The sequence below is a fragment of the Palaemon carinicauda genome, chromosome 33 (genome assembly GCF_036898095.1).
Source record: "Palaemon carinicauda isolate YSFRI2023 chromosome 33, ASM3689809v2, whole genome shotgun sequence".
Lineage (NCBI taxonomy): Eukaryota > Metazoa > Arthropoda > Malacostraca > Decapoda > Palaemonidae > Palaemon > Palaemon carinicauda.
In genome coordinates this window covers 42,930,298-42,945,297 of record NC_090757.1, presented here as the reverse complement: position 1 = coordinate 42,945,297, position 15,000 = coordinate 42,930,298, and positions in this window count along the sequence as shown.

Below are 15,000 nucleotides of genomic sequence, written 5' to 3'. Positions count from 1 at the left end.
ACAAACAGAACCAAGATGATGAAATTATCAATGATGTAAATCAATATGATGACTAGTGTTGATAAATCAAAGCAAAATGCCAAAAGAAGGCCATGAATTCATAAATGACTACACAGCTAAAATATACTTGTTTCATGTAGAATTATAGCCAGGCCTTAGCAGTGAGTGATAACAGCAGCAAAAACAACAACAACAATAATAAGAACAAAAAAAAAAAAAACAACCACAATATTAATATTATTATTGTTAGTAATAATAATAATAATAATAATATTAATAAAAACAATAAAAACAACTACAATACTAATATCATTATTGTTATTATTAATAATAATAATAATAATAATAATAATAATAATAATAATAATAATAAAGCTATGGAGAAACGAGTTTCCTATGAAAAATTTGCTTTTTATAACTACCATAAGAAATCCAAAAGATTCCGACAACAGGTTATGATGCAATAATTTGAATAAAATATTAGGTAAGGTATTTCATAAATTAAGCTGACATTTTATCTTTGATATAACAGAAACTTTCTTTATAGCTTTATTGAGTATGGATGGCATTAATATTGGAGATAACGGGTCTATATTTCTTGTGACGAATCTTGAAGAACGCTTTACTCTGAGAAATTCATCTAAAAAAATTTTTTACATGTTTAACACGAAACTCTAAGAGGAAGCACGGTAATTACTCACGGAACCATTAGGAAGGATATTCCTAAATAGCTGTTTAAGTCTAATAAAAGGTTTTGTCATGCATTTTCATTTCCCTTCCTCGGAATTCATGATACTATAAAGAACTACTAATATATAACAGACAGGAAGACTATTTACAAAAATAACTATTATAAATTAGTGTACGCAACCCGTCAAAATGACGGCTAAATATTTAGATAGCTATGCACGCACACGCATACACACACAGATTCAACCCTTCCCACCCCCTCCCCCCTTCCTAACTACAACCTGCTGGTTCGGCAATTTGTAGGAGATTGTGGTTCCCGACTGTATCTCTCGGGATACCCCCTCTCACCAGGATATGACTACTCCCTCTGGCCCCTTATCCTAGGGACGGGGAGAGACCAAGTAGTCATAAGTTTGGCAATGTCTCTCAGCGTGACATACAGAAATATATTTATATGTATAGCCACACACTTGCAAGTCCTTATCCCATAAGAGTGAATAAAATTTCCTTTTTCGTTTACTATAACATCGAAGGAAACTGGAAATTATAATGCAACGCAGCGTCTCCAGTGAAGTTTTTGAAAATGAATCGTTTATCCTGAAGCATTACACAATTATACAGTTACGAAGAATGATCACAGCCTATGAATCCTTTGTAGGCCTTACATTACACCGTAGAAGAGGTAGTATATATTCTATGCCCGTTGAGATATTCCTCTTTCGGGAATTTCTTTTCTTAAGTAAAAAGCAATTATCAGGGGAAAAAAATTGATGAATATGGATGACCACAATTACGCCTTGAGAGAAATAATGGTGAAATCTTTTTTATAAAAAATGCTGAATATGAAAAAATACAGCGTCTTTTAAGCCTCAAAGAAATATTACCGAGATCTGCGTTAATTTCTAAGTTAGTTTCAGACGATAAAAAACATAACAAAGAGAAACCTGCACTATTCTCGGAAGGGCAATTTTTGGTGAACAATTTTTTTTTTCTTTTATAAAACAAGCTGAATCTGAAAAAAGAAAAAAAAAATACAGCGTCTTTTAAGCCTCAAGAAATACAGTATTACCAAGATCAGCGTTCTTTTCTGAAATTAGTTCCTAACGCTGAAAACAAAAATAACAAAAGAAACCTGCACCACTTCCGAAGAGCAATTTTAGTGCTTAAGAACGTTTTCAGTAAAAATGATGTCATGCTGGAGATATTTTTGATATGCAATGGTGTCGACAGACTGATCAATTTGAAAATTATTTACCAATCGACATATAACATTAACCCTTTCCGAGTGGGGATACCTAAATGTGGCGATGGGGTTTGTGTATCGCCATGATCAGCAAGGCTGTACTAGTCAGCGCCACCACCCATATTACGTTGGTTTGCTGTGAACAAGCAGACTGAAGTCTCTTTTCACCACTATTCTGCTGTGGCCAGCGTGGTGATGAAACTGGTCAAACCCCTGACATTAATAAGAACATGGCAGAGGCCTTTGTCCTGCAGATGACTAAAACGGCTGCACTTGTTGTTGTGTACTGTATAACAAGAAGGCAGAGAATCGAATTGGCATTACTATTATATTCATAGGTACCATTACATTTCGAAATTAATATAAAATAATGTTACGCTGAAATTATAACGAACCAATATATTTATATTATTATCATTATTACTTACCAAGCTACAACCCTCGTTGGAAAAGCAGGATGTTATAAGCCCAGGGCCTCCAACAGGGAAAATAGCCCAGTGAGGAAAGGAAACAAGGAAATATATATCTTAAGAATGGTAACATCAAAATAAATATCTCTTATATAAACTATAAGAAAACTTTAACAAAACAAGAGGAAGAGAAATGGGATAGAATAGTGTCCCCGAATGTACCTTCAAGCATGAGAACTCTAACCCAAGACAGTGGAAGACCATGGTACAGAGGATATGCCACTACCCACGACTAGAGAACAATGGTTTGATTTTGGAGTGTCCCTTCTCCTAGAAGGGTTGCTTAACAATAGCCAAAGAGTCTCCTCTACCCTTACCAAGAGGAAAGTGGCCACTGAACAATTACAGTGCAGAGAAGATGATTTGTATGGGAATCTCAGTGTTGTCAGATGTATGAGGCCAAAGGAAAATATGTAAAGAATAGGCCAGACTATTCGGTGTGTGTGTGTGTGTAGGCAAAGGAAAAATGAACCGTAACCAGAGAAAAGGATACAATGTAGTACTGTGTGACCAATCAAAAGATCCCATAACTCTCTAGCGGTAGTATCTCAACGGGTGGCTATTGCCCTGGCCAACCTACTACCTCCAGGTATACGGGTATATGTACTGAAACTCATTCTGATATCAAATAAGAATATTATTTTCATAATTAACCAACTTTCAAATCTATTGAGGACCCCGAGTCAAATAATTCAAATATAAAACTGTTACAAATATACGTAACAGTAAAAAAGAATCACTGATGACCTGTAAGATTACATTAAGACTTCCTGAATAATAAATAATCAGTGAAAAAGAATATAAGACAAAAAGTAAATGTTAGAACTGACGTTTAATAGTTAATTTATCAAATGATTTTATCAGGTCTGAGTTCGAAAAATCATAAATGTACAGAAGACTGGAATACCGTTACTTTATTTTCTATTTTTAAAATCAAAGTAGAATTTGCAAGCTAGGACCAAGGATGGCAAGGCAATGGCTGCTGATGACTCAGTTGATAGACATATAAGTTCCCCCAAACCCCCATCCTTAGCTCACAAAGGATGGTAAGGTTGCAGCGACCAAAAGAAACTAACGAGTTCACCAGTCAGGGACGTTACCACACCGGCCACCACAACCCCAAACAAGAACAATCTGAAGTTTCTCCCAAAACCTCAGTCTAATGCAACAGTGCTGAATTAAAATTCCTTGCATATCACCATCAAATTAAAGTATTTATATTCTTTGAATGTACTAAAGAAATTTAATAGAAACACTTAGTAAGAAAATAAAATATTACATTACAACGCATTCATTCCATTCGATGAAACCCATTTTGTCTAAAACATGGACCGGGAATTATCGAAGTAAAAATATCAAAACAACAAAACGTAGAATTATGAAGAACTCTGAAAAAAATAAACATAACTATGAAGGCTGATGAAATTGTAAATACGAATGAAGATTTCAGGGGGAAAACATTACCTACTAGAATTGTTCTATGGACGTAATTAAAAAAATAGAATGATGAATATAAATAAAAAGGATACATGAGAATGAATAACAAATATCATGTATCATTCTTCTTTACACTCTGAAAGGACACCCTTGTGGGATCCTAGTGACCTTTACAAGCCCAGTCCCAAGGAAAAGAAAATTAATAAGGAAGGATAAAAAGCGAAGCTGAAGATCAAAGGAACCTATAGACGTTCTGCCTAAAAAAAAAAAAAAAAAAAGATGGCTATGAGGCAGGAAAACTATAATATAAAAGAAAATTCCAAAGCTGTCTTGAGAGGAAAAGAAATTTAAGGTCGTTGAACCGCGCAAATATTGATGAGATAATCTCTCTCTCTCTCTCTCTCTCTCTCTCTCTCTCTCTCTCTCTCTCAAACACGTGGGAAATTTGGGAAATCATAATTGCTGCTTTCTCTCAGGTATCTGAAGAAAACATTCAGGTCATCACGTAAAAAAAAAAATACTGAGATTTTTGAAGAAATTAGCTATAGGACTTTAGTTATCCCGTATGAGAGAGAGAGAGAGAGAGAGAGAGAGAGAGAGAGAGAGAGAAAGAGAGAGAGAGAGAGAGAGAGAGAGAGAGAGAGAGAGAGGATGTACCATTTAACTTTTTGTTATTTATATAAATTTTGATTTGGCAATTTAGTTCCCCCCCCCCTCTCTCTCTCTCTCTCTCTCTCTCTCTCTCTCTCTCTCTCTCCAACAGTAAGTTTGGTCTTTAAAGTTCCGTAACAGACATTGTGACTTGAGAAAGTTCAATAAATCTCATTTTCTAAAACCCGGTGCTATAGAATGACACACGGAAAGAAATAAGGCTACAAACGTTGTACTACGAAAATGAAAATCCTTCAGAAAATTTTCTTTCATGAAAAGTTGCATTCAATAACTGGCTCCAACTGGAGGGCTGAGAGCCACCGTCCGCGTCCCAGGTATTTGAAGAAGAAATTACCAGCGTCAGTATCTGGCAGATTCTGAAAGCGAGTCTCGACGTCCCGCAACAAAAGGGGAGAAGTGAGGAAGATATAGGAGGAGGAGGAGGAGGAGGAGGAGGAGGGGGAGGGGAAAGAGGTGGGAGAGGAAGAGGAGGAAGCGAGAGATGAGAAGGAAGAACACAATGCCACAGCAGAGAGAAAACTTGGGACAACTATCCTAACAATGGGTGGAGGTGATGGGTACCATTTCTCGCGGAAAACCAGATAATTCTGAGTAGAAAGAGGTGGTGTTTGTGTGCATGTGGGAGGGGGGGGGGGGGGCTGGGGAAGGATGAGAGACTTAAGACAAGAGAGATAAAGACATGCCTGAAAAAAATATTCCTGCATTTTATCTGCGAGTCTTTTCATTTTTCTTTTTTAAAGAAGACATTTCTTTGGACTTGAAAAAATAAATGAAAAAAAAAAAAGATTTCCAGGTATGTGTGGGTGGAAATTATATTGTCTCCTGGCTCAAGAGAAAAAATGTCTTTATGTGGGATTGTTCACTTAAAGCTAACGTATTATTACAATTGAATGTCAACGAAAAGATGAGTTAAACAAAACATTATTGAAGATTTAGAAATCCAAAGTTCAAAAGTTTTAAAGCTTTTGTATCTCCTTAAGCAAATATAATAGTGACAATAATCGATACCAAAGGGAAATCAAAACTTGTGGTCCACTTATGAATCAAAATGGGAATCTTCTTTAAAATTATATATCGAGGATATTCTTTTGCATATTGGAATTGAAGGTAACTTTTGTACAAAATGAAATTCAAAAATTCTTTCCTTCAAATTGGAATTTAGGAGAATTTTCTTGCAAATTGGAATTCAAGAATACTTTCTTACAAATTACAGTTTAAGAATACTTTCCTGAAACATTGAATTCAATACTATTTTCTTGCAAATTGGAATTCAAGATTACTTTCTACCAAATTGGAGTTAAAGAATAATTTCAGCAGCAGGTAGCCATCCCTCGATGCAGTTATTACGACATTATTATCCCAACTATATCAAAACGATCCATTTATTTCCTAGATCCGCTTCAGTAGATTAAAGTCATGAAATGTTGAAAATGAGGGACAAACTCTCTTCCAATTACCTGGATTGACTCCAAATTAATATCATTAAGAAATTCTTTCTGACAGGCACGTAATTCTGACAAATTTCCCATTTTCACGTTACTCTTACAACTTAAACTATCGTTTTTTACTTGACAGTGTGATTTCACGAGGAAGAGCTCTTACTTTCCATTTCAGTGTCTATTTGGTAAATAACAAAAAATATTTATTTATGAAAGCCAAACAAAAAATAATCCCCTGATGGTTAGATTTTTATTCTTAAAAACGCTCCTCTACAATATGTTTTCACGCTTGATAAGAATTCCAGAAAGGAAAATTTCTTAAATCATGTTCAAAGTTAGTCATGTAAAAAGAGAATGTCATGAAAACATTTTCTTTTCTCGAAAGAAAACAAAATACAATCCTTCAGTCTGAATAATAAAAACTATGGAAGATAATGCATTCAATGAATAGTCACAGACATAATAGGCTACAGAAATGATCAATTTATAGTCAACTGATAATAATGGTTAGATTAAATTATAGTCCGTCGCCACATCTCTTTAACCCTTTCACTGTCAGTGGTGAATTCAACATTATCTTTCAGGACCACACAAATCCTAGCTTGTTGATGTTTATTGAAAAGCTCTAATCAAGCCCATCCTAATAAATACCAACTTGCTACTGTTCCGTTAATTTTAAAAGATGCTTCCATTTTTCAAATTTTAATTAAGTCACTAATAACAGTGAAAGGGTTAGAGACTGAAGTGTTCAATGTTTCCCATAAAAAACTAACTGCGCTTCCATCTTGTTTACCATTAAAACTAGCTAGGCTGCAACCCTATTTTAAACAGAAGTATGCTATAATCCCAAAGCATGCAACAGGGAAAATAGCCCAGTGAGGAAAAGAAATACGTAAACAGAAAAAGTGTGCATGAGGGTACTCACAAGCAAGAGTACTCTAACCCAAGAGTGGAAAACAATGCTAAAGAGGCTATGGCACTACCTAAAACTAGAGAACAATGGTTTAATTTTTGAGCGTCCTTCTCCTAGAAGAGCTACTTGCCATATCTAGTCTCTCTTCTACCCTTACTAAGTGGAAAGTAGCCCCAGAACAATTACAGTGCAGTAATTAACCCTTTGAGTGAAGAAGAATTGTTCGGTTATCTTAGTGTTGTCGGGTGTATGAGGAAAAAGGAGAATGTGCAAGGAATAGGCCAGACAATTTGGTTTATGTTTTATGTGTAGGGAAAGGAAAATGAGCCGTAACCAGAGAGGTATCCAATATAGTACTATCTTACCAGTAAAAAGGGCCCAAAGACTCTGTAGTTGTAGTATCTCGACGGGTGACTGGTGCCTTGACCACTCTACTACCAATTTTTTTTATTATATTCTGAATGAGTTCGGGATGCTGCTGTACACTATACTAGCTATTTCAGTACGTGATACTTACTCCTAGAGAAAGTTGCAAAAGACTGGCTCAAAAAGTTAAACCATAATATCCTCGATCTCTAATATAAATTTAGAAATTAAGAGCAATATATTTCAGTACTTAAAAATAATATATAAATTTACAAGTTAATAATAATAATAATAATAATAATAATAATAATAATAATAATTGGCCTCGCATCATGAACAAGTGTAATAACTAATAATGTGAATGATCCTGATAAACTGATCGTTAAACAACACTTTTGGGTAGAAATAAAAACACCCATGTGCCTCACTTCTCAACCGCGTCACCATGCAATTATATGATGAAGGTACTGTATATCAACTTGATAAACTATAACCCTTTTTCTTAGGAATAGGAATTTTAAAAAGTTTTTCCAAGATATTTTTTACCGTATATAAAGAAGAGTTGGACCCCTATTGTGGCCATGGTTTGAATAAACTTGAATGTAACCTCCCCTAAGGAAGCTTTTAGGGCCGTTTTGTCTCTTCTGGCCCAGAAGTTCAGAATAAGATCTTGAAAAGACTCCACCTTCTTTTCACGTCATCTCAATTATCTTCTTTTGAAAGGAACATGACCCCTGTTTAAATAAACTTGGAATCCACATTACCCAGGGAAGGTATGTCCTAAGATTAACTGAAACTAATTTCGTGGGCTTGGAGACGAAGTCGGATATGTGAACAGTTTATGCTGAAAACTTACAGTTGGACACAGAAGTCCCTGGGATACTTCGCTCCGAAGAAGTATACCCTGTTACACCTTAACTTCCTGGCGAGTAGCCAATTAATAGTGTAGGAAGAGATGACAAGAGGTGGTGGGTGGGGCTAAACACAGGAACTCACAAAGCAGTATGGGTGTGGCTGGGTGCATTTCTTCAGAACGCAGTGTACTAAAAATTATTGTGTACAACTGTACATGGGTACATACATACTTCGGACTCTGAATCTGGTCGATCATGGAGAGGAGCAGGAAATATAAAATATAGATATGTATAAAACACTAAGCCTTAATACTGTATGAAGACATTGTTATACATATAGATATAGACGCAAACAGCAACTGTTATTAAAGACCTGTAAAAGAAATTTCCTAAGCAAGTAAAGATGATCGCAAAAGCACAATTTATATACTTTAGAGCTAGAGGTAGTAGACAGATAAAAAAATCATAATAAAGAGAGCAATAATAATAAGATACATAAATGGTAATGATATGAGACCCTATCAATTATAACCACGTTATCCTATTCACACCAGATTTTTTTCTAAACAGCGTAATAGTAAGGTTAATATCATCTCGAGAAAAAAAAAAATAAATTCACTAAGAACTATTAAGTTACTGACATGAAATACATAATAAACCTAAAGAATTAAATTTTTCATGTATTTACTAAACTTTAATCAGCTGCCCCAAATATATCTATCTTAAATGAGCAGATAATGTAAAATTACTCCATGGTCCTACTACACATTGCGGCTTCTCTAACGGCAAATCAAAATCATGCATACGTTAAAATGTGAAATATGGAAGAATCATTAACTTTTTTCCATTCCCTTTAGGCTTAGTATATATATATATATATATATATATATACTGTATATATATACATATATTTATATATATATATATATATATATATATATATATATATATATATATATATATCTGCCACTGTGTCTGCACGTTTATGAAATAAAACATATAAAATATCGTTTCTATCTTTATACGTATGACAAGTTAACTATGGTATTTATCTATCCCACACAGTAATATCTGCATTTTTTAACAACAAATTTAAACTTCAAAAATATTAAGCCGCGTTGAGAAAATAATGAGGATAATATTAATAATAATAATAATAATAATAATAATAATAATAATAATAATAATAATTTACACGGATATTTTCATCCATTTAGAAGAATTTCAGAGTAAGACTATGATGAAAGAAACATTTTCTGTTATATAAAAATTAATGGAAAACGTTAATTAACTAATAAAAAAAAAGGGAAAAAATCTATCATCTTGGATTATACGAACTGACCTTGATCCCCTTATCTACTGAAATTTCAGCAACTGCAAAACTATTTTCTTTATAATCATACACATGGTAAACAGTCTGAAGATAATCCTTCACTTTATAACTATAACAAAACTTGTAAAATCCTCAAAGAAAAGTTTTCGTACTCTTTACGGAAGGATGAAAAGAAGGAATCCCTATAAGTTGAAAAGATAATGAAAATTCTGAAGCAGAAAGACGTGGCTTGTGCGTTAACTTTGTTATCTGGTTGGCTTCATCAGGAAGAGATTGCATGATGGGGAAAAAAAAAAAAAGGAGCACCGATGCGAAAGATAAATGAAGAACCACCAAATGTTTCCCAGATGTTTGAATTTACAAATGAGAATAGCAGGATCATCATCATCATCATCTACTCCCACGCCTATTAATGCAAAGGGCCTCGGTTAGATTTCGCCAGTCGTCTCTATCTTGAGCTTTTAATTCAATACTTCCCCATTCATCATCTACTTAGTGCTTCATAGTCCTCAGCCATGTAGGCCTGGGTGTTCCAACTCTTCTAGGTCCTTGTGGAGCCCAGTTGAATGAAAGAATTATATTATACATTATCTATACACTTAATGGAACTAAATTTATCGACAAGCTAAGAAAGTTTCCGAAAAAATCTAAAGAATTGTCAGGCTATGAGAAGGAATTATCAGAGAAAAGAGATAAAATAAATAAGAACTAATTAATAAATGAAAGTTAGACACTAAGATCATAACCGGTAAGTACTGTAATAATTCTGCAAATCACTATCACAAGTACCAAATTAAGCAATAGTAAAAAAAAGAATTACAAGAATGATACATTGCACGTCTATGGCACACTTTGGCACAACGAATAAAGGAATAAATACTCTAACCATACCTCAGCACACATACATGGCCCACCTTAGTAAGGTATCGTTAGAACAATTGCCTTAGGTAGTACCTTTAATTATCATACATTATAAGATGTGTACGTGTTATATATATATATATATGTCCATATATATATATATATATATATATATATATATGTCCATATATATATATATATATATATATATATATATATATATGTCCATATATATATATATATATATATATATATAGGTGTGTGTATGTGTGCGCGCGCGTGTATGCAAGTGGCTGTGTGCATAAATGTCACAATGTTATATATTACAGATATATACACAGATATAAACACACACACACACTATATATATACACATAGTGTATATATGCATACATATATATATTCATATACACAGTTTATAATATATATATATATATATATATATATATATATATATATATATATATATATATATGCAGAAGAACCACAGGGAAAATGAAAATACGAAATAAACGCTTAAGTCCTGACTAGTTTCGTGATACTTCTTCAGAGGACTGATTTATTGAGAGTTGTTTTGTTGTTGGGGTATTAAAGCCAACACTTCTTGTTGGCACGGGCCTTTCTATTGTTCGGCCCGTAGGTGATCAAACGCAAAAAAGTAGGTACTAAGTTAAAAGATTGCCCAGCCTTACTGCTGGACACGGGCTTTTGCGTAGCAGCCCGTAGTATTTATTGCCCTAAGTAGGCAATAGTGTCACAGCAGTACCAGTCTCTCATGTCTGGATTTGCAGCCGCTTAGCTCATTGAGCGTAGCTGCAGGTGCGACCGCTCAGCCCCTTGAGCATAGTCGCCAGGTTGGCAAAGATAGGTCTTGCAACTGCTCAGCCCCTTGAGCGTGGTTGCCAGTGTGGTCGCTCAGCACCAAGAGCATGACCTTGTGGACCAAGAAGCAGGACCACTTGGAGCCGAAATGAAAGGTTTCAGTAGTAGGTAAAAGTGTTGATAGCAGTAAGTCCCAGTAAGTAGGAGAGACTGGGAGAGGAGGGAAGAATTCGAGTAGTAGGAAAAAGTGGCAGATTTAAGCATAGATGCCTATCTCTGCACCGGGGAGGGTGAAACTAAGGGACTGAGGAGGGAATGAATTACAGAGGAGGGAGTCTTAGCAAGGGAGCAGACTTTGACTAGTAGTTGCAGTACTAGGGGGATCAAGGAATCCACTGGCAGGGCCTCTGCCAGGGATAAGATGGCAGATATTGCTGGGGGTTGGGGAGGAGATTGAACAGCGCTGGAGGTTGGCTCTTCAGCTGGGCTAGCGACAGCGCTAGGTTCTTGGTCCGTGGCTGCAGTAGGGGCTCCTGGAGGGGGAGTCTCGGATTGTCGCCGGGGAGGCCTGGTTCGCTGAATCCGCTGGGGTTTCGGTGTCTGCCTTGGTGCAGCCTCAGGTTTGTTCAGTGTCTGCCTTGGTGCAGCCTCAGGTTTGGTCGGTGGGGCTGCCAGTGGGGTTGGTAGCCTCTTCAAGAATTCAAGACATTTCTTGTTCCATGCATGATGGGGTCCCGCACAATTGGGACATTTTGCCTGGGTTTTTGTCCCATTTCGATGTGCATCAATGCAGTCCTGTGTGGGATGGTGGTGGCTGCAGACTCCACATATTGTAGGGTTCCTGCACTCTTCCTTATGGTGCCCATAGCGCTGGCAGTTGTAACAGCGCAGTGGTTCTCGCTTTGGACTTCTGATGGGAAACTTTCCCCAGAGGCCCAAATCCAGTGCCTTAGGGACTTGCCCAATAAAGGTGACTGTTACTTCGTTGGTGGGAAGTTTGCGGTGGTCAAGCTTCCTCTCGGCTTTTGCAACATTGCTGCAGTCGGTGACGAATGACAGTGGCATGTTGACAGGAAACCGATAGATCACTGCCTGTCTGAGTCTCTTCTCGGGGTCCAGGAGGGTCAGGGAGGTTTCCTGTTGGAGGATGTTGACGCTGGCAAGGTCCTTCGGGGATATAATTAAATCCCTTTTTAGGTTGGCCCTGGCTGTGATCTTGATGCCAGGGTTGGCAGTGGCAATAGCAGCAACTGCTGCATATGACGGTGAGCCTTCTACAGCTGCCATCTTGAATTTGGCAAGCTGTTTGGGTTGGCTGACAGGTGGTTGTGGTTCCTGAGTAGGTTCCTCAGCAGCGGCCAAGTTTAGGTCTAAGCTTGGGTTGTTCTCAGTGATTGCCCGAGCCTCCATTAGGAGCTGTGAGAGGCATGGTGTGCAGTTGCAATCCTCTGGGTGCATTTCTGCTAGTTGCGGTGGTTGATTGTCCTCAGTCAGGTCTAGAGCCATGGCTGAAACGTTGGTCTCAGGTTCCGGAGTTGCGGTGAGTGGAGCGTCCTCTGCTTCCATTTTTTCAGGTGTCTTCTGGACAGGTGGTGCCGGAGATGGGGTGGGTGGCTCCGGGATAGGTGGGTCTTCGGAGTCCATAGCTGGATTGGCATGAGTGGTGGAGCTGTGGCCTACAGTGTTGCTCCAGATAGCATACATGCAGGACTGGCAGTCACAGTCCCGTTCAAAGGGGAGAGAGTTACTGCAACTGGGTGCAGAGACTGTCTCTTTATACCGTGCTTGCACCCGGTATTTTCTCTGGAAAACATCTGGATAAGGTGGCTGTGGAGGGTAGGATGGTATGTCCATGTATCTTGGCCTGTGCTTCCTTTGTAGGAGGTGGTAGATGCTCTCGAGTACCAGGCTGTAGCATTGAAAGCAACTGCATGTCTTCCTGTGAGAGAGCACCGTTGGGTCCCTGACTTTGAACCCTATGTGGTCTACTAGCTGCTGCCTGTAGTTCTGGTACCTCAGGCAGTGATTACACTTGCATTGTTGAGCCCCATTCTTGCAGGGATTAATCCAGGATGGGTATAAGCTCCTTCTATAAGTACGGAGACTGTCATGACCGTCATCAGCCATACTGGATGGAAATTGAGCCAGTCACTGTGGTCAAAAACAGTTATTTAATTGGCAAAAAGCCAAAGAAAATAACTGGATTCTTTTCTTATATGTGGCCTCTTCAACCAAAGTTGAGAGGTCCTAGTGACTATGTGGATATAAGTCCACCCATCCAGGTGTTGCCAAGTCCGGTGCTGCTGAACTTCAGAAGGCTGGAGAGCTCTTGTCGGCGCGAGAGCTGGGCCGAGACTGGGCTTATTGAGAGAGGTTTCTTTACATTATATAGGGAAAGCAAACGTACGAACATACATATAGAGATTTAAAGAACAATGACACTCCCTTACCAGCTACCTGGGCTTCATCAGGTGTTAAGTGGGAGGAGTCCCCAAGCTCATTAGACACCTGCCAAAAAGGGTCATTCCTGTCCCCAAGCTCATTAGACACCTGCCAAAAAGGGTCATTCCTAGTGGCAGGTAGGAATGACCCTTTTTGGCAGGTGTCTAATGAGCTTGGGGACTCCTCCCACTTAACACCTGACGAAGCCCAGGTAGCTGGTAAAGGAGTGGCATTGTTCTTTAAATCTCTATATGTATGTTCTTACGTTTGCTTTCTCTATATAATGTAAAGAAACCTCTCTCAATAAATCAGTCCTCTGAAGAAGTATCACGAAACTAGTCAGGACTTAAGCGTTTATTTCGTATTTTCATTTTCCCTGTGGTTCTTCTGCATCTAAGCATCACGTTTTCCTGTGATTTTTATGCATATATATATATATATATATATATATATATATATATATATATATATATATATACTGCAAAAAAGATCACAATAAAAGGATAAGTTATCAAACTGAAGATATAAAGTGTCGTTCATACAGCTCAGTGATGCTAATGATAAAGAAAAATATATCTGATTTTATTAGGGAAGGAAGCTGGATGCTTTGGTTTTCAATAGGACAAAGGTGAAAGGACAGTGCCTGGGGGGATAGGTAGGGTGAAGAGCGATTCTATCAGTGGTAGCTAAACAGGCAGGACTGATAAGGTGAGAGATATGAATGACGGTATGAGAAAGAAAGACTTATTGTAGATGGCGTAGACAGATGACGTAAAAAATTATCATCATCATTATTATTAGCCAAGCTACAACCTTAGTTTGAAAAATAAGATGCTATAAGCCCAAGGGTTCCAACAGGGAAAATGGCCCAATGAGGAAATAAAATAAGGAAATAAATAACCGATATAAAATGTCATGGAAAATTAAGATAAAAATCTTTAAAAAACATTAATAACAATAAAACAGATAATTCATATATAGACTATAAAAAGACTTATGTCAGCCTGTTGAGGATAGTGATGGATGCGTATGCTGGGGAGTCTGACACTGCTTCTGTGTAGGGATATGATGAGACAAATGTTGTGGATGTTTTAATAGGGTTCATATAGGATTAATCAGGGAAAAAGATAAATCTGGTAGTGAGTATTTTCTTCTTTGAAATTTCAGTAATAAAACTTGACTTAATGTTGATATATATATATATATATATATATATATATATATATATATATATATATATATATATATATATATATATATATATATGCAAAATTATATACCAATATATATATACAGTAATATATATATATGCAAAATTATATACCAATATATATACAGTATATATATATATATATATATATATATATATATATATATATATATATATATGTAGTTTAAATAGGAAATATTTATTTTAATGTTGATACTATTCTTAGAATATTTTATTTTTCCTTATTT